The sequence below is a fragment of the Anomalospiza imberbis genome, chromosome 7 (genome assembly GCF_031753505.1).
Source record: "Anomalospiza imberbis isolate Cuckoo-Finch-1a 21T00152 chromosome 7, ASM3175350v1, whole genome shotgun sequence".
NCBI lineage: Eukaryota > Metazoa > Chordata > Aves > Passeriformes > Viduidae > Anomalospiza > Anomalospiza imberbis.
The window spans coordinates 35,311,306-35,332,360 of NC_089687.1; the positions used below are offsets into that span (position 1 = coordinate 35,311,306).

At 42.0% G+C, this 21,055-nt stretch overlaps 1 protein-coding gene across 8 annotated transcripts in view; it reads left to right on the forward strand.

The window, feature by feature from the left end:
• The window catches only part of VWC2L (von Willebrand factor C domain containing 2 like), a 405,818-nt gene that overhangs the window by 106,500 nt on the left and 278,263 nt on the right, over positions 1 to 21,055 (forward strand). The gene's annotated exons all lie outside the window — the stretch shown is intronic.

A 21,055-nucleotide genomic window follows, 5' to 3' on the forward strand; every position in this document is an offset into this window, starting at 1 on the left:
AAATGTCTCACATGATGCCTGCAAGTTTGAGAATTACTTACCTGGTTTTGAATGGATTCCTGCAAGTGTGGTGTCTAATTTAGTGAGCATGCAGCAACTGCATTAAAGGTTGCTGAGAGGTGCAGTATTTGTTTTCTCATCCAGCCCAGGAGAACGTCCTGTGATACTACTAATAAAACACCCTCTATGTTGCATCTGCATTTGTTAGAAAAATAAAAACAATCACCACATTTGTAAATAAAACTATCAGAGAGCCTTGGTTATTTTAATGCCTGATTGTTCAGGACCTTGGATAAGGTTTTGCTTCTTTGTTAGTTGGATTTGATTTTTTTTTTTTAATTTTTAAAATTGAATTTATGCATTTACTTTGTTCCCTGAATGGCTGTATGTCATTATGTAGGTATTTGAAATAAAGCACCCAGTGGTGCTGCTTTTCTTGTTTCCACTACAGACTTTCAGGTTTGAGGGTTACTTTTTTTTTGGTTTAGCATGGAAATGACTTGAGTTTTCTTGAGTCAGAAAAATGACTTTGGTTTTTGATTTCATCTGAATTTGGAGGGGGCTGAATTCTGCTGTCAGCATAATGTGTGCCTTTGGCAGTTCTTCAACAAGTTCTTCACAGTTCAGATTGTAAAGTCCTTAAGGCAGAAACATTTTTCTACGTGCTTAAAGCCAAGTAGGCCATCAGGATTTACAAATAAATAGAATAATAATTATTGATAATCTTAATTCCCTGTAGGTTTTTTTCATTGAGAAATTGGGAAGACTAATTAGGTACATGTTTGGACAGTGCATTCACAATGTAATGTAGTATGTAAGTGCCAAATATTATTATAACTTAAAATCTGCAAGGGAAAAAAATATATTTATCAGGAGCTGTAGCTCCATGATGATGAGACACAGCCAGAATTTTTGGAATCTGGTATGTTATCTTTTATATCCAAAAAGCAGCTATACAGGAAGGGTGTGAGAGGGCAATTGTTTAATTGAAATATAAACTGAAATACAAAATAGAAATTAATGAGAGCTCCAAAAGAGGTGCAGGTAAAGTCCTTGTGGTGGTGTTCGTTGCTGGGAGGAGAATACTGGAGAAGTGAGGCAGGGCTGCAGGAACAGAGCTCAGTAAGTGACTAGGAATAGGTTTTGTGCAACCCCCATTGCTGCCAGGGCTGGGATAGAGGGAAAGATCTCCAAACAGATCCATCCAAAGAGCCCACTGGGTTAGGCTGGGGTGAGAAAGGTGTGGGAAGGAGAGGAATAATCCAGCCTGTCAGGGCCTCCCTGTGCCTGCACAGGGCTTTTCACCCTCCTTAGTGCCACCACCAACCGAAGTGTCACCTGCTGTGGCTGTTCAGGAGTTGTAGCTCCTGTGGGCTGCCACTGGCTCTTTTTCTGTACTGATGAAGAACAGGAAAGAGTGGGTTTGTTAATTATTGTGCAGACAGCAATTACCTACTGTCCTCCTGCAGAGAAGGAAAATGTGCTTGAGCAAAAGCTAAATGAGAGCCAAGCCTGCTGCACTGGAGGGGTGCTTGTTCTTCAGCTCCCTGCTCTGGGCCTTTACACGTGGGGAGAGAAGAGTGGCGTGCTCCTGGCAGGCTGAGGTCAGCATGCAGAGGTGTTTCTAGGTAACTTGGTAATTTTGCTGTCCGCGTGTGAGCACTTGGCTGAGTTCAATCTGTATCTGCTAAAAGCATCCTGTGGTAGAAATTGTGGGGTTTCTTTTCATTTTTGGTATAACTGCTTTGCCTTGAGCCATCCAAGTCCAAACCACACTTAAGGTAAGAGTTTATCAATCAGCTTCACTGAGCTCTGTAATTCCTGGCATCTTGCATGCATAGACTATTGCAGAAAATATCTTTATACTGAAAGGGAAATATGGGTGTCTTGGTGCAGAACTCTTCTCTGAAAAAAATAAATTCACTTCAGTTCTGAATTTTGACAGGTTGATTTACTGAAAAGTTGCTTTCCAAGCAGCAGCTTTGTGCAGGATCTCTCTTGAGAATAGAAAGTGTTTTATTTCTTTCTCTGTACTGATGAATTTAGCTTCCATTTTAATACTGTAACGTGGCTTCGTGCACACTTCAACTGGAAGGATTGTGAAGCCATTTATTTGCAGTTGATTTACTTGTAAGAATTTGGCAGCATAGTGCTGACTGTACAGAATCTTCTTTTTAGCAGGACAAAGTCATGCTCACCTCTCAGGTGAAATAAGTGATTTCTGCCCCAGAGATGATCCTTTGGTGGTGGTGGGTGAGGCCAGGACATCTGCAAATCCAGGTGCCCCTTGCAGCTTTCTGTTTCTGAAATGCCCTGCTGCAAAAAAACAAGAAACTTTAGAAGTTTACTTGTGACACCAGACCCCTAAAAACTCTGCTGCTGCAAGATAGTACAAAAGCTGTGGAGGCAAGCAATTTTCAGAAAACAGATTGAACAGCAATAATCTATTTACCCTTCTGTGTTGTTGTGATGGGACAACATCAGATACAGTGGTTTGATGTTGGATTGAGTCTTCAGTGTCTGGGTGTTTTTTGTCCCTCACTCTCAGGTCTCACAGCTATTTTCTCAGTGCTTTTATTCATTTTTATTTCTGGAAGACATCTCTGTTCTGTCCCATGAAACATGTACATCAAATTTTCTATTTGAGGAAATTTTAGAATTATTAGTGTAGCAAGAAATCTTCTGAAAGCTTGTTATCTGTCCAAATTCTCCTCACTGCAAAAATGAATATCTCAAAGAAAGCAGGTGGGCTGAATTAAATGAATTAAATGGCCTCAACCTCATTGTTGTAATGTTGGACTGCAAATACTTCCTTTCTTGAAGTGTTGTCTCCTGTCTCCTTTCTTTCTTTTTCTCTCTCTCTTCTTTCTTTCTCTCTTCTTTCTTCTTCTCTCTTCTCTCTCTTCTTTCTCTTTCTCTCTCTTCTTTCTTTCTCTTTCTCTCTCTTCTTCCTTTCTTTCTCTCTCTCTCTCTCTTTCTCTTCTCTCTTCTTTCTCTCTCTCTCCTTTCTTTCTCTCTCTCTTCTTTCCCTTCCTTCTCTCTTCTTGTGTGCCTAATTCATTGTTCAAAGGCAGGATGACTTAAGAAAAAGCTTTGGGGGGAAAAAGCCAGTGATCTTTCAAAAATCCAAGGTAGGTGACTTCAGTTAAAAACATAAAATACAAATAAATAAAAATCTTGGGCAAAATACAAGGATCCCAGTGCATGGGGGCACCTTAGGGAGGCATTGACTGTTGTTGCTGCCAAAAGGAACAAACCTCTTACTACCTTCTCAGTCCCTTTTTCCAGCCTGTTCACTGCCCTCGCACTTGTTTTGTATGGCTGCGCTGTATTACAGAATTAGCCCAGTCAAGTGCAGTTCATTTGTTTCAACAAATCTGTCCTTGGTTTCCTGTACAGATCTTATACCAAACACAGTTAATGCACAAGGAGGAGTTGGGGTGGAAAAGCAGAAAGGGGGCTGCAGTGTTCCCACAAAGCAGTGGCTGACTCTGGCATAAGGTACATCTAGAAACAGTTGGGAGGACATGCTGAAAACCCTGAATTATGGTGCAAACCCTGAATTATACTGAAACCATGGCTCCATCAGCTGTGCATCTGTATTGTAGCTGAGGGCTTTGCTGTTTTCCTACCTGTTTTAATATGTCAAAGAGAATGTCTCTTTATTCAGTATTTTCACCAGCTGTTATTGTGGTGCACTGTGGGCCTTGGAATACTCAGAATATTCTGAGTCCACTAGACCAGGTTGCTCCAAGCCCCATCCAGCCTGACCTACTGATCAGCTGAGGAAAAAGGAGCCTCTCAAGGAAAGGGTGAGCTTGGTGGTTGTGCTTGGGCAGAGAGCAGGACAGGAGAGGAGCAGGTTTGCAAGAGCAAGAACGTGGGCTCAGGTGGGTTAAAGCTGTAAAATAACAGGAAGGATCTGTTGCTATGTGTCATAGTCTGTCTCAGATACTGTTACTCTTTTATTTTCATTTTATTTCCTATTTAACAGCTCATGAAAGTGTGTCTGTTGGTATCTAGCTTGTGTGCAGTATCTAATACATAATTGGTTTGTTCATGGGTTGTGTTTCTCTGATTTGAAAGGATGAATGTGTTCTTCAGCGGTGTAACCAGGATACTAATGTCATGACAGCGTTGATTTAGTAAAGTGTCTTGGTTTGAAAAGACAGGTGTCTGCTAAGGAAGGCAGGAGCCTCCCCTGAAATGGCAAATGTAAACACCCTCCCTCCAAATTATTATAATTTTGAAATTAAGGGTCTCTCAGGCAAAGATGTAGGAATAACAGTTCTTTGTTAGGGAAGAAAATAAAAATAAAAATAAAAAAATGCAGTAATACAAAACACCACTGCCAGAGTGAGAACATGAGCTGACCCCCTGTGGGTCAGGGAGGTGGCAGCAGTCCCATCCCATGGTGGCTCAGCCCTCCTGCAGTGCCAGCTGTGCTTCTGCTGGAGCAGGGATCCTGGACAAGGGTGGAGTTTTCCTCTGAAGCTCCAGGGCTGCTGGAGATGGGCCTGGGCTTCCTCTGGGAATGCAGTGGGGAAGAAAGCTGCTCCTCTGGGAATGCAGTGGGCAAAGGCTGCTGTGGTGTTCCAAGGTCAGATTGTATCCAGGTAGGAATGCTTGGCTCCTCCCCTGGGCAGAGCCTCTCCCCATGGGATGATGGAATTTTGTCAGCCATGCAGGGACACTCACTGGCCATGAACAGAAGAGATCTCCTGGAGGGAGGATTGGTTGTGGGAGAGATAAAGAAAACTGCCCCATTAGCAGGAGAGAACTGCCCCACCTCTGACAGATGGTGACAGAATGCACACCCCCAGCCACATCTTGCATTTCTAACCCAAGACATGAGGGAATAATCTTTGTATTATGAAGCCTGAAAAGACCCTGGTGGTACTATTGCCCCATTAAAGCAGGTAGTGAAGTAGGAAGACGTGTTCCTTTGCAAACCTGACAGTGAGAGCTCTAAACCATTGCTGGCCTGGAACTTGCCTGTAAGCCAGGCTTGTTGAGGTCATTAAGGCCATGTGGTTGTTCCTGTGTGCACACATAGACTTAGTTTACAAGGGAATTAATAATCTGAGTATTTCAAGCTAAGTGTGACGCTGGCATCCACAAATATTTGTAGAAGCTCTGTCTGGGCATTGTTCTACTGCCAGCACAAGGGGATTAGGTTTTCCTTCAATGGTTTATTTCTAGCTCTGCCTCTTTATTTGTAAGCTCTCCTGACTGTTCTTAGGATGTTGCTGTTTATGCATTTAGTTCTTCAGCCTCTCCCTGCTTTACTTATTGGTTAAGCAAAAAAGCTGGAGAAGTACAGCTAAGGAGAGCAGAGAGTGGCAACAGCTAGTGCAGGCATGAAGGACAACTTAAAAACATAAATTCAAAATGTTAAATTTTCATCGATTTTTGCTTCTAATTACTCTGCTAATTCAGTGTAAAATTGTTAAAAAATTTAAAAGCTCTCGTTCAGTGTTGTGAAGTGACAGTGTTCCAGAGGTTGATGTCCACAACAAGGATTTGTGGCTCTGGTTGCTGTTCCTGACCCTGCTGCCAACATGCTGTCAGTCCTGTGACCTCTCTGAGGGCATAATTTACTTTGATATAACTGTGCCTCTGCCACTGTACTTTTTCAGGTCCAGGTTTGCAGGCTTCAGTGTCCAGAATAATTTCTGGTACATGTTGGTACATTTCTCACAGTGTTTGGGTTCCTTTTTATGGTCATTTTTACATAAGAGATAATCTGTAGACCTAATTTAATATTTTAACCATATTCATTATTGACATAATCTCCTTGCAAGCTAATTGATTTCTGAGGTGTTACAAAACCAAGTTCTTGCTCATTTTTTAATCACTTAAAATATAGACTAGACTTTAAAAGATTATTAATGAGTTTTGTGATCGTTTGCATGATCTTTGAAAGGTGTCTCAGTTCTGTATTGACATTACCTTATCTTCCAGTGGAATATGTAAACATCATTTAATGCTTGCCAGTATTTCTAGCAGGTACAGAGAATTCAGTGCCTAAAGCTCTGAGCTCTTTGGAGCAGCATTTCCCAGCTCCACTGTGCTTTAGTCACTTGGGTCCCATTTTTTCAAAGCAAATAATAAGATAAGAAAGCCTCCTTTAACACTAGGATGTTGGCTTTAAAATGTATTTGTCGTTTCATTTCTTTCAAAACTGTACCTACTTCCAGTGTGTGGTATCATAAACTGGTTTGGGTTGGAAGGGACCTCAAAGACCACCTTGTTTCAACAAGGGCAAGGACACCTTCCATTAGACCAGGTTGCTCCAAGTCCCACCCAAACATCTTATATTTCCATTGTTTAAATTCTGCCTCTCAAATACTGGCATTTCAGCTGAATTGCTGAGTGTCTGATAACCCCTCTGAGCATGGACACTCTTAGTGGGCTCTTCTGTGTTGTGTGCAGTTGAAATGTGGACAATAAATATAAATGGGATACAGCTTATGTCAGACGGTGTGTTCTGTGTTGCTGTGTCAGATTTTGGTCAGAGTTGCTCTGTGATAACCAGACATGGCAGATCATGGAGTGCATGGCCTCCTACCAGTGCTCCTGGATATCTGACATCTCATAAGTCATGCTTGGGCTCAGGTGAGCACTGGAACCCAACTGGTAGTGATCCCAACTTCTACTCTTCTTGCACACCCAGGAGGGAGCAACCCTGCCTGTTTGCAGGGAATTGAGGCATTTCTTGGGTACCTTTCTATGCTTTGCTGAAGAAGGCATTTAAATACAGATGATGGGGTTGATGTGGTGGTAAGTCATTGTATTGCATTGCAGTTTTTAAACTGTGTGTTAGCCTAGGGTCACTAAACTTAGTCCAGAATCATTTCTACATAGTCCAGGATAAATCTCCCAGTCAAGAAAATGGTTTCAGCTGGACTTCCGATAACTTCAGGCTGTAATTTTCACCATCAACACCCCAACACTTCATGTGAGAAATAAACCACAGGCTACTTTTTTTACAGCAGTTAACACATTTTTGATTGATCATAACTGACTTGCACTTTTCATATCTATGTAGTTGTTCACAGCACTGCAGAACTAAAAGCAAGTCACCCACATGTGAGATACGTATCAAAGCTCTTCTAATTATTGCAGACAGCTAAAGCACATTGTGAAGACATTATCTTATGAACAGTTGGCCCCTCGTGTTTTGTTTCCTCCCTTGCGTAAAACATTTTACAGAGCTGGCAGTTCTGCAGAGTCTGAACTTGATCTTAATGAGAGGAGAAGCAGTAACACTTAAAATGAAAGGCTTCTATCAGTCATGATAACAAAATGTGCAGATGTTCTTTATTAAGGGCAGAGTAATTTAATTGTTTTTCTTGTATCAAGTACAAGTGAAAAAACCTGCTGTAGTTTAAGCCTTTTTAATGCCGTGTTATCAATAGCTGAAGTCAGTTATTTTGTTGCATGGGCTATTTAGCAGGTGGCTTATTGTGATATAAAGCTCCCTGAAGATATTTTTGACTTGCTTGTGAGCTATGCAGGAGACCAGTTTGGACAGGGCTTGGAGCAATGGAAGGTGTCCCTGCCCATGGCAGGGGGTGGGATGGGATGGTCTTTAAGGTCCCTTCCAACCCAAAACATTGCTGTGAGGCAGATGAAGCACAGTAACACCTTGGGAGTGGGTGGCAGCATTTTTTCAGTACACAATATGAATATAGGGTTCTTGCACTGTAGTTTTGGTATAGTGATCTATTCAGTTAGCTGTCTGCATCCTTTGGAAGTAGTGAATTTGCAGTTGGTTTATCAATTTGCAACAGCGCACAAGCCTCTTTCTTTCCTCCCCCCTTGGTGCCACCCCAGTGTCCATCTCCATGGGCTGGGAGTCCTTCAGCACTCCCCATCACTGGGGCAGGTCTAGGCTTGGCTGAGGACCTCCCTGCAGGGTCCTTTCCTCCTTCTAGCCGGTCCATTTTCATGAGGGGCATGTGGTAATCCAGAAGCTCAGGCTTGTTTAACAACACCTCTGCCTCAAGAGGTAGGTTCTGTACAAACACCTACATTCAAAGTCAGCTAAATGTTCTGAATTTGGGCTGGGCACATGGGTAAACAAATCTGGGAAGCAACAGTTTGACTTGGGTCAATGGAGACGTTCATATGAACAAATATTTATTGTACAAACGGTTACAAATCTTAGAGTGGCCATTATCTTAGAAAAATTCTCTTTAAATTTCATAATCATACCTTTTCTTTAACACTAGAAAAGAGAGCCTACCACTGTTGGATCTGGAGTTAAACTGTTTGAATGATTTGCAGTACAGGAATTTAAATTCAACACTCTTCCCTGTTTCTCAAGTGGAGTTGTGGTAGTTATGATTTGTGTGGTGACACCATTAACATGCAGTTTGGAGTTAAGAAAGAAACTGAAATTATGATCCGTGAAGGATGTCAGTGTTTTAGGATTTTAGACAAACTCTTTCTGAGAAGGAATCCAAGTTTGTGGAAATCACTGTGAACTAAAGGCTAGCTGAGCTGCTGTCATGTGCAGACTGACTCCAGAGTGGTTCAGCAGGTAGGCAGGGCACTGGGGAACCCCATGGGCAAGGTAGGCAGAAACAACTGAAAATCCATTAAGGATTTTTCCTGTCTTTCATCAGCACTTTGCTGAACTGATATTGCTTCTGTGGTGTGTTTAGACTTGGAGATGCTGGGATAAAATGAAAAAAATGCACTTTTTTTCATCAGCAAATGTGAGCATTCCTTTTTGAAGGAGAGGCATTTTCTTTTCTTTCAGTGACTAGCTCTTGGCATGTGTGGAAGAGCTCATCGTAATTCTTCTCAGTGGCTGTGTTGGTAGCACTTGGGGAATTGCTTATTATGCACACAATGTTCATCTTGCTGCTGCCTCTTCCTTCCCTCTGCACAAAGTCTTTTGTGTCTTTTTAGAACCTGAAGATGGGGAGCTCTTTCTTACTTGTTTCCAAAGCCCCTTGCAAACTGGGCTAACTGGAATAACTGGGCTATCCACAGCCTGACATGGAGAAATAAAAAAGCAGACATGGCAGCTTGAGCCAGTTTTAATTCATCTTTAAGCAGAACCTAATTGCAAATATCTTCCCGAGTGTGAGTAGTAGCCTCTTTCCTTTTGTGCTTGCTGCACGTGGGAAATATTTAATATGTAACTTTAAGGTATTAAATAGCTGGTTCACAGTGTCATATCAAGGCAAACTGCAAAGGCTCTGCATGAGTCAGAGCTGCTTGATTAGCCTGACATCCTGTATCCTTGAACTGGCAAACACAGAGAAATCTTTCCAGGCAGAGTATTTAATAAGCAATGGTTTAGATAAAGTGAATGTATGTATTAGCATCTGGTGCAACACTAAAATTTACAGGCAGTTTTAGCTTTGGGAGCAAACAATTCTGAAAACTTACTATTACCATTCTTCATAACAGCTACCAGGAATGCTGTGCACCAAAATCCAGCCCTAGAAGATGCAGGCCGTGCTGGGGGGAACTGCACGTTGCTCTCAGGAAAGATTTCAGGGGTTGAGGACTGGTACCAGCTGGGGGAAGCTTCTGGCCCTGTGTCATATGAAGTCACTGAGCTCTAGTCATCCTCTGCTCAAAGGGGTGATTGTAAGAAGACTTCCCTGGAATCTGGAGATCCAGCACAGTGAACAGGCCTAGGACATGGCATGCCCTAGGAGCTAAGTTGGGATTCGTAGGAGGGATGGGCTGGATAATAACCCTGACTTCAGCCAAAGCAAAGGAATGTATTTGGAGCCAAGCTTGTGGCTTTGCTCTCCTCTCTGTCAGAAAGGGCATGTGAAAACAGGATTTCTGGTTGTGTAAATGAATTTTTCCTATTTCTGTATCAGGGAAGTGTTTTCTGTGCCTTTGTGTTGAAAACCTTGTCTGTATTTAACAAGCTCTCCTGCTGGTTCTTGTTGGTCTCGAAATCAGGTGGAGAGTAGGGTGAGAGGTGAATATTGCTACTTGAGAAGAAAGGGTTATAAAGGAAGAAGAAAAATCCCCATATTTTATAAAATAAGTTACCTTATTTAAATGTGTCTTACCTTATTAAATGTGCCTTTGGTGATGTGTAGCAGTTGGTCGATTATTGTCTGAAGGAATTCACATAATTTACTATCTCCTGTGATATTTCATCATCAAAATAATCAAAGGAACAGCCAGCCTCAAAAGAACCTTCTTGTTTGCTTCTGTGTTCATGGTACAGTTCACAGAGGATGTATGGATTTTTGCATGCAAAATATTCCATTTGTACACCTTTTCTTACCTGACCAGGTGGCTTTAACTATTCCCTGTTAGAATATGCTAATGAATTTTCTATTAACTTAATCCTTTTGGATGGAGGGAGGAAAGAATAATGCTGCCTTATTAAAGAAACGTAGCGTGATTCCTATCAATGCTGCTTGAGAAAACAACCCCTCCAAAAAGGGAATCCAAATCAGACTTTACTTCTACTTCAAATCTCTGAAATTTTGAGGAAAAGAAGTAGACTGAGTGCTAATCTCTAGTGCTGTGGAGAATCTTGGTTTGTCCTGCCTCAGTAATGGCACAGCAGACTTCAGCCTTACTCACTTCCTACATGCTTTTAAATTACCATTCACCACTCTGAAAAGTTGTGTGAGGGTATAAATGCAATTTCTGCTGTGTGTTCATGGTCTCAGGTTGGGGATCCAGTTAATTATTGACCAGAACAAAATCAATAACACTTCCACTGGAGACAGCTGAGTAGTGCAGGTGATTGTGTGAGTCCTCAACACCTGCAGTCTGAAAACAGGGCCATGTACAGGGGGTAGGGGTTGTGCTTGGTTAACTGGTGTGCTCTGCAGCAAAGCTAGGCAACACACATTTATCTCTCAACTTGTGCCTGTGTGGCCTTCACTGAGGTGTTCCTACATTTAACACACCAGCCAGCATCTCGGGGAGTGTGGCAGTCAGTGACTTCTGTGTGTGGGGCTGCCTCAGGGAAAAGCTGATTGACTTTTTCTTCTCCTCATTTGGGTTATTTTCTCTATCTCTTAGGTTTTTTTAATAGAAAATAAAAATGTAGTTTTCCAGAAAGCTATTTCAGGTAAGTGACAAACGAGAGAGAATGCTTTGCAGTACAAGCTCTTCCTGGCTAGAAACACCATGGGTATTTGCACTGGTTTCCTGAAGACTGGCATAAGCACCAGTGTTAGGCATTCTTTAATGATGTGTGATATCTTGTTTAGCTATTTTTCTCCCCTTAGTAATAAGAAATCTTTTCCTTAAGTGTGATTATTTTGTTTACAGTTCTCCACTAATCCATAGCTCCCTTCTATACTAAAGCTATGGAAGGGCAGAGAGAATGCATTTTTCACATTTGCATTATTTTCTTTTCTAATTCAATGGAAACCAAGACACCCAGGCACAAAATCATCCCTTTCAAAGAATTCGATAAATGCATTTGTTTCTGCACATATGCTCCTAATGTCAATAATTTCATCTCCACTTTTGTAGATGTGAAGATGTGCTGATGGATACAGCTGTTAGCATTGGGAAAACTACTTCAGCAGTGGTTTTTTTTTTTTGTATATGCTCTTGTGGCATCAAATAATCTATTAATTCCCAGAAACAGCTGCGTTTTTAACTGAGTGCAGTTTAAAATTAGCAGTCCTGAGTTCAAGAGACAACTTAAAAATAGTGATTGACATTTTGTTTAATGATGACCTTATTCCCAGGAGTAGGATTAGTGCAAGTCTGTGGCTCAGGGCACTTTCTTAAACATTTTGTTGGGCGCTACACAGTGCCCACTTCATAGTGAGTGAAGATGAGGGGTAATGCTGTTCAGGAAAAGAAGGAAAGATATGGCATGTTTTGGACTGGACTGAAACAGGTCAGGAAATATATAACCATGGAATGGTTTGGGTTGGAAGGGACCTTAAAACTCATCGTGTTTCACCCCGTGCCATGGCAGGGACACCTTCCTCTGTCCCAGGGTTCTCCAAGCCCCATCCACCTTGGACACTTCCAGGGAGAGGGCAGCAATCTGTGCCAGTGCCACCACCCTCACAGGGAAGAATTTCTTCCTAATATCCCATCTAACCCTGTCCTCTGGCAGTTTGAAGCCATTCCCCCTTGTCCTGTGACTCCAGGCCTTTGTCTAAAGTCTCTCCTCACCATTCTTGCAGGTTCCCTTCAGGTGCTGGAAGGCCACAGTTAGGTCACCCCAAAGCTTCTCTTTCCCAGGCTGAACAAGCCCGATTCTCCCAGCCTTTCCTCTGCCTCAGTTGTATGAAAGTGAAGAGCTGAAAATGAGTTGATGGCTGAACTTGTTCCTGTATAAATAGTCCCTGCTCCTGTTGGGGTCATTCCTTGGTGATCATTTTAACTCTTTGATGTCTGGTTGGTGGTCCTCACTTGGAAGTTTCCTTGCACTGTCAAACTTTTCTGCTCCCAGTCTAACTGGGTTTCTAGTATTACATCCCATCATAGTATTTACTTGCCCACATCTGCCAAACACTTGTATTTTTTCCCTGCTGGGAAGATAGTGTGGGTGGAATTTGCTAATCTGAACAAGTAGTTACATATTTCAGTATATTTAAGCTATTCTTTAATGTTTAATGACATGATTTTGTTTTGACAGATGAACGTTGTTTCAGTAGATCTGCAGTGACACTGCTCCATTTTGACTTTGCGCTGTCAGCTTGGTACATTTATCCTGACACTGCTGTATTTCATCTTGATACCATATTCTTGATTTGATGCTGCCGTGCCACCTCCATAAATTTGTATTAATGTTCTTAACTCATTTTCTTCATATTTTTTTCAAAGTGGGTGAAAGCCTGACACAGAATTGGGAGCAATACAAAGGTAGGATTCGGGAGATGTATCACAGGGAAATTAAATGGGCAGAGCTTGTGCTCAGTGGGGAGAACCCAGGTGTGCAAGAAAATGGGTGGTACTTACAGGGAGCAGTGAGACATTCTGGAAGGGGACTGTCTTGGAGAAATGCATGTCAGCACAGCCTGAACTCTTCCAACTCAGACAGGCAATGCCACCCTTTCCTCATGTAGGCTTCGTTCTTAGCTGTTGTCTGCACTATGTGTGCTTAATGTAAAATATTCAAACTTTTCTGTGAAGTACAGAAAATAACATATCCACAAAAGGGTAACATTATGAACCTTGAAAGTGTTTATTTAAAATCCACCTTTTTTTTTTTTTCTGTAGTCAGTTAGTAATTTAATGCCTAGGGCTTTTTTTTTTTTAATCAAGTCTGTTGCCAAGTTCATTTTTTTCCTCCATGTTCGAGCACGCTTCATCAAAAGCATGTGGAAATGGAGGCAGAGTTAATGACGCACTTGTATCTCCATTTTGCCATCATCATAAAATCCTGAATCCTACTCCAGATGATTAGTAAATAAGATGAAGTAATTTAGCTGAGAGAATTGACTAGCTACAGTGCATGAACTGTAATTGTGATGTTAATGTCAAATAGAGTTAGCAATTTCTGGGTATATTCTGCTCTTGAGCATGATTTTTTTTCCCTTTGAAACCTGTATGGAAGTAACTGGAACCTGGGTCCTGAGGTCCAAGCCAACAAAGTATATTTTGGCTTGTGAACTGAGAAAAAAGCCCATTCATATGTTTTTGTGTTTAAGGACTCCATAATGCAGGCCATAAGGAACAGGTCTGTATTTGGAGGTCAAGGGCTGGTTATAAGGAGAGACCTTTTACACCCTCTAAGGCAGCCAAGCACTAGGACAGACTGTCTGGAGAACCTGTCAGTCTTTATCCTTCAAGCTTTCAGCACCCTACTGGATTAAATCTTGAGTGATTAGAGTCAAGATGTAACAAGTGGCAGGTCAAAGGCACTATAACTTTGTGGGCTATATTTCCTTTTTTGTTTGTTTAAGGCAGTAAAAGCCCTGTCCATGGCTCCACGCAACACAACAGAGTCACTATGGATGCTCTCCATGTGCACGGTGGTCAGCAATTCCAGGCTGGAGAAAATAGGCAAGAAATGTCAGAAGTGCCAGGAAACTGTGCAGTTTCTTGGCTGGAAAGTTGCTCATCTGCCATTGGAAGCAACAGGTTAAATGGAGCTCAGGGTACCAGAGAGAATGCACTCATCTGTTCCAGTCTTGTATGATGTTTCTCCATTATTCCTCTCTGGAAAGCTGTGGTTTCACCTTGACATCTAGACAATATTTTCTATTGTGTGTATGCTTAAAATTAAACCACTTCACATTTTTAAAAGCAATTAGAAAAGAGAGAAGAAAAGATTAGTGCATTTTTCATAAGAACTCACTGAAACGGCAGCAGGGATGTTTTGGGGAGGACAGAGAATTATTATTATTGCAATATGTCATGGTCTGAACAATTAATGGGATATATCTGAAGTGTCTGCCAGAACCTGGAGATCTCAGTGGACTAAAAGTGAAGGGGAAAAAAAGGAGTCTTTGGTTAAATATGTCCACATGAATGTTCAGCAGGGCTATTACAGTTTAGACTTCAAACTTTGCTGAAATGCTTTGGCAGTGGTTTGTTGCTGGACTTCAGCAGCCTACAGGAGAGTTGGCAAAATGATAACCTGAGTGTAATGGTGATTTTTTATTTAATTTCTTTTCATTTGCAGACTTAAAATGGCTCAGCAATTTCTCCTTGCTATTCCAATGTACCTACAACAACTATTAATAATGGGCTTTTCTCTTTCCACCTCCCTGTCTCTTCTCTTAGGGAGGTGAGTTATTTAATTGTGCAGCATTTTTGACTCATCTCCTCATAATTCTCGCTTAGTTACCAGGAAACATATGTTACATGGTATCACACCTAAATGATTATGTTTTGAAAGTGAAATCTCTGCAGCTGTCAAGTGATAGTCTAGCCCACAAAATTCTGATTTTTCACCTCCATGTGGAACTTGTTTTTTAAATTAGTAGGTAGTGCTTTACCAGCAGCACAACCTCAAAGACCCTAGTTTTATTAAAGCCTGCAGATTAGGTTCTCAATTACCTTTAGCTCCAGTTACAATTAAACTAAACTTGGAAGAAATGACTGGCCTGCTGTAAAAGTCTCTGGAACAAAAGAAGATGAGAAATCACTTATTTTTCAGCAGGCACCAAAACAAATTACACTTGGTGTTTCAAGTGGTCAGGGCTAGGCTGGGCTCACTCTGCTCCCTCCACTGCTCAGCACAAGAGGGGAGTGTGAAAAACCCCACAGACTTCTGGATGAGTGTAAGTCAACTTCCCCAGGGAGAGTTTTTGTGATCTTTGGTGCAGAACTGAGGAGAGCTGGGGATGGGAGGTGGCAGTGTGGGAAAAGCTGATCCTGCCAGATCTATGGGGAGCCATGTGGTACTGCCATGTCTGTCTGCCAAGTGTGCCCATAGGTGCCTCTAAATATCTTTGGGGTTTAATTTCTGCTACGGAGCTGCTATTGAAAACCTCCCAGAGGAGCACAGCTCTTGCACAAGATTTGGATCTCTGATACACAGAGTGCACTGCTTGTGCAGGTCACTAACCCAGGAGCTTTAAACTCCCCGGAATTTCCATTTATATGTATCAGTGTGTATTTAAAGATCTTTCTTTTTCCATACTGTTTGCTGTAAGATAGCATCTGAAATTACCTGGCTTTATGCTGTAAAATGCACAATAGAAGGTTGATTAATATATGACTATTACAATATAAATATAGAATGTCATTATGCATCATGCAGCCATGAGAATTGTTGTACTATTTCACTGAAAACAACTGGTAGTGTTGTAGGCAGGCCCTGATTCTGTAATCACATCTGTGAGAATACTCCTTCCTTTTGAAGCCATTAGGATGCAGTGTTTGTCTTCACACAGCAGCTTGCCAGTGGCTGAGTCTCAGGACTGTATTATTGTGAGCAGAACTTTCCATTAATCAATAATAAAGCCTGCTTTTAAAAAATCTCTAGCTGCTTCCCAAATAAGTTAGTAATTTATTGTTAAATGGAGCATTGTTATTTCAACAAAACAATTTCCAAGTCTTTGAAATTAAAAGCAGAAGGTTTTTTTACAAGGTGTGTAACAACTTTCAACAAGGTTAATTGTGGTATGTCATTTGTTTGTCATTTGGTTTATTTAATTTTGCAGCTTCCCTCTGATTTCACTGTATTTCCTCACAGAGCTGTAGTGTGCATTTGGGCAGGGGAAGGAGAGGATCAGTTGTCTATACATTTTTTGTGAGAGATGGAAGTAATTTGTTCTGAAAGTGCTTGATCACTTAATACCCAAAGCATTATGGAAGGATTCCTTTTTCACAGTGATACATATCCATTTTTCACCTCACAGAGTTTAAATGTGATGAGAATTTCTTTGTCACCTATAAAAAGGGATCTGAGTCTGTAAGAAAACAATATCCAGCTAAGTCTTATGACTTTTGCTCTTGCAGGAATGAGAAAAAAGCCTTGGCATAGTTAGGTGTAACAATCATGTCCTTCCTTGCTCTGGTACTGCAATGAGAAGGTCTTTGCAGGGCAGTTGATATTGAGCAGAAAATAGTGGTAAAATCATGGAAGGGACCTTAGAGTGACCTGCCCTAGGCAGGAACACCTTGCACTATCCCAGGTTGCTCCAAGCCCCATCCAGCCTGGCCTGGAACACTTTCAGGGATGGGGCAGCCACAGCTTCTCTGGGTAGCCTGTGCCAGGGCTTCACCACCTTCACTGGGAAGAATTTCTTCCCAGTAACCCATGTATCCCTGCCCTCTGGCAGTGGGAAGCCATTCCCTGTGTCCTGTCTATCTATCCCTCGTCCAAAGTCCCTCTCCAGCTCTCCTGGAGCCCCTTTAGGCACTGGAAGGGCTCTAAGGTCTCCCCAGAGCTTTCTGTCCTCCAGGTGAACACCCCAGCTGTCCCAGCCTGGCTCCAGAGCAGAGCAAACGTGAGTGAGTAGTGCTGATGGCTCCAGTGGACTTCAGAGAGAGAGAGGGAGAGAGGCAGTGCTTGGTGCCCTGTTCCCATATGTTCTTGGAGCCAGCCACTTTACTGAGTGAGTTTAATGGTAGTCTCAGAGGAAAAACCTTGCTGGTGAACAGAAGGCAGGCAGCACTTAACTGATTTTAAATATAGGGGGGGAAGAAAAGGAAGAAAACCAGAATGTCAGGTAGAGTCACAGCAGCTTTTATTCTAAGCAGACCACAAGTAGTGGAGAAAACCAGGATGCTGGAGGCAAAGCAGCTTGGCTTGAAGGAAGTGAACCCTTCAGAAGTTGGAAGAAACCCCCAGGAGCTGCTGATCTTTGTGTGCCTGTCCCTCGCTAATCCTTGTGTGCAGTAATGACAAAATTTCATCGAGGAAATGTGCCCTTCCCTCCCACTGCTCCCCAGCAGGCTGCTCTAACAAGGGCCCGGACTCCTGATGGCTTCATTGACTCTGGAGCATTCTGTATCACATTCACTATGGAATTATGTTAAAGCACAAATGTTGTGAAACAAATTACAGTGGTCAAAGTACAGAAGGAATGAATGAGGCAGATTAGCTGGCATGCACCAGTTGTTTTGTACTACTCTAGTCATGCAGAACAGCTGTAAATACAGTTTAAACAGCCACCAAGACCTCAATTATTCTCCTACTTGCTCATGTAGATTAGTATGGTCTTGCTCTATAGCTAAGTGATTTAAACAACAATTCTGGGAGCGACTGATGAGGTTCATTTACACCAGTGTAAATCTACAGCTTTTGTTTTTTGATTAAATGTTTATGTATCAAGCTAGTCATCATTTCTTTTAAATGCTGCTGTTTGTGGAACTCAGGGATGATCTCTATTCATTTAGTGAAATGGGAGAAGAATCCAAGAATTTTTTTTTAGATTTTATTCTTGTGGAGCAAATAAAAATAGTGTATCAGCTTAGAGCAAATCTTCCAAGAGGCTAATTAAAAAAAAAAAAAAAATATAATGGTAAGAGAGATTGTCTGTTACCAAGTAAGTAAAGTGTATAGAGAAGTTATCTTGCAATACCAATGTGAATTTGGATTCATTTTAGAACCAGTAATAGAAAGCTTTCCCTGAATTGCTCCACAACAACTGTCACTAACCTGATGGGTTTCAGGTTGGCATTACAGGCAGTCAGGTATTTAAACCCATGTTTGTTCTTTAACTTTATTTGGTATCCCATTGGTGTGAGGGGATTGCAGTAGGACATTAATTCAGGTTTTTCAGTATTATTTGGCTCCTTTTCAGGCTGAGGCTCTTACTTCACAGGGATTGTTGGTTTTTATGGGGCTATTGCTCAAGAAAGTTTGTAGGTAACTCAGTAAGGATGTGGTGTGGTTTGGGAATTTGGACTAGTAAGTCACAAAAGACATTGAAGGGAATGGCTGAAGGCTCTTGAGCTTAGGGCTTTCTGATCTGCAATGCTGCATTTCTTTTCTAAGACTTGAAGCGCTATTGTAATAAATCCTGCTTTGGTGATGAAGAAATACATTCACTGCAGGGACTGGAGTGTTAGAACAAGGGTAACAGCTTCCAATTGGCAGAGGGCAGGGCTGGATGGGATATTGGGAAGGAATTCCTGACTGTGATGGCCCTGAGGCCCTGGCACAGGGTGCTCACAGAAGCTGTGGCTGCCCCTGGATCCCTGGAAGGGTTCAAGCCAGGCTGGATGGGGCTCGGAGCAGCCTGGGATAGTGGGAAGTGTCCCTGCCCATGGTAGGGGGTGGAGTGGGATGGGCTTTAAGATCTCTTCCAGCCCAAGCCATTCTGGGGTTGGAAAATACCTGTTAAGTTCCAGGTTCATTATTCCTAGCAGAATGAGTTTGAGACAAACAGTGCATTTCACTCTGAAGAAGGCTAATTTTGTGGTCCAGGACAGGACACATGATTTGAGCAGGAAGGTAAATGACTGAACAACAGGGTGGTGAGTTTGGGGACAAAGAACTGGACAGTGCCTCATGTAAACTGGACAGCTTCCCTAATTTCATCAGCCATGCCATGAGTAGCACACCAGTTCTTGCATATTCCTAAAGACAAATAAGACTCTTCAGTGAGTGACATTGATGATCTTGCCTCTTGTAGGCTGATGAAGTGAGAGCCACTCTGACTTGGGGCTGTTCTTGGGCTCTCCCCATTATCTGATGATGTACATCTCCAGAGGGTGCCTGGGACGTTATCTGAGGACCCACCCAGTTTTTGGATTCAGTATGAGTCCTTAGTCCCTCATTTTGGTTCCTTGACTACTTAGCCCTTTGCTCCAACCTTCCTTGTTTCACATTATAATTTGGATTTTTTACATGCAGCAGATTCTTTTGTGGTTTCACCTGCTTGCACTGAGAGGCTCTTTTTTCTCTTCATGATTCCTCTCCCTAATTTATGATGTATAGAGTATCTTTTAGTGACTCACTAATCTTTTTTAATTCCAGGGTGTCTCACAGTTCCTTTTCCCTCACCTTGCCCAGTACCTTTCATGATTCTGTATTTAATCCTGTTAACTCTGGTTTCTCCTCCTTTCCTCCTGCTGTGTAACCCCTTTCCCCCAGACTCCCGGCTGGCTCTGTTATTCCAGCACCACTGTTTTCCTTATACAGGTGAGTTTGTATCCCTGACCAACAGACTCCCTAATGCCTTCATTTCAATTTTTGTTAGTCTTCCTTCACAGTCAAGTACTTCATTTATGCTTTATGTGTTTCCATCAGCCTGCCAAACCCAGCTGAGTGCCAGGGTCTCCCTCTGCATCTATTTTCTTTTACAGCTCACTGGAGGAGATTTCTTTCTCCAGTCTCTTCTCAGGAACAGCCACTGCTGCTGGTTTTCTTTAAGGTTTAGCCACTCACTGCACAGATCCATCTCTTCATCCTGTCTGGCTGCGTTCTTTTCTCACTGTGACTTAGTCCACATTTCTCCTTTTTTTTTTTTTTTTTTGACTTCCCCTCCATATTTATATGGTCTAAAAAATATATTGCATTCCTCAAATTTACTCCAAAGTGCACTATAGTCTGGTTTCCTTCTGTTTTCGACAAGAGAAAACTGCTTCAGCAAGCCTAAAATAGGATTTTCTGATCAAAAATTGCAGCCTGTGCCACATGCTTTCTTGTAGGTAACACTGATCAGTCCTTCACCTTTCTATCATATTTTGTATTCCCTTGTTACTGCACAGTCCCCTGTCTCTGCAGTTACTGTCCCAGCTCCTTGCATCATCATTTTTGTGGGTGTTTTCCTTGCTCCTTCCTGTAGTTTGTAGGAATGCTGTGTTGCTTTTGACTGTCTTCTCTCTGTGAATCAGATCACTGGGTGACCTCCCCTTCTCAGACATGCTCAGGTGCTATTTTTATGCAGATGAGTTGCAAATCTGTTTGTCAGCCCGGGGTTTGTTTGCCTCCGTTCAGGCGTGTATTTCATCTCGCATCTCCAGCACTTCTGGCCTGACAGCTTGTGATAACAAAGGCAAAGCAGAGCTCTGTATCTCCCCTGGAAAACTCTCTGGTGTCTCTCACTTCTTATCCCACTTCCAGCATATTACCATCCACAGTCAGTGATGTTTGTTATCTGGACACGTTCAGTTATGAATTCTCCTGCTCCAACTGTCGTGTCACCATTATCTCTCCCATCATCTACAATGGTTGTCCCCGGTGTCATTTTTTCCCTGCCTTCCATTTAGAAGTGAAATCTGTGAATTCTTTCTAGCTCTCACTGCCTTCAGCAGTGCACAGAAAGGCATCCTGCATTTTCCAAGTTGCACTTTGATTATTTCATTGCCTTCCTGGCCGTCACCAGTAAGAGGCTGCTGCACTCCTGGCGGGATCATCTTTATCTGACTCCGTTGGGCTCCCTGGACGAGAATTTTTGTTTGCTTCAAGTTATCAGTGAGTGGTTTCATGCTCTTTTCATCTATAAAGCTGTTGAGACCCCTCTTACATAGCTGGGAGTCTACCTTAATTTCCTCTAGTTCTCTAGAAATTTTTCCTGACTGTTCTGATCCCAATATTTGTTTCTTTATGCTTTCGTGCTTTCTCAAACACCCCTACTTTCTCCCTTCAAATTTAATTTCTTAATCTTGTGGCTATGAGACTTTTTCCACATATCCTTGCATAAATATCTCTTTAGTTTTCCATCTAAGGCATTTG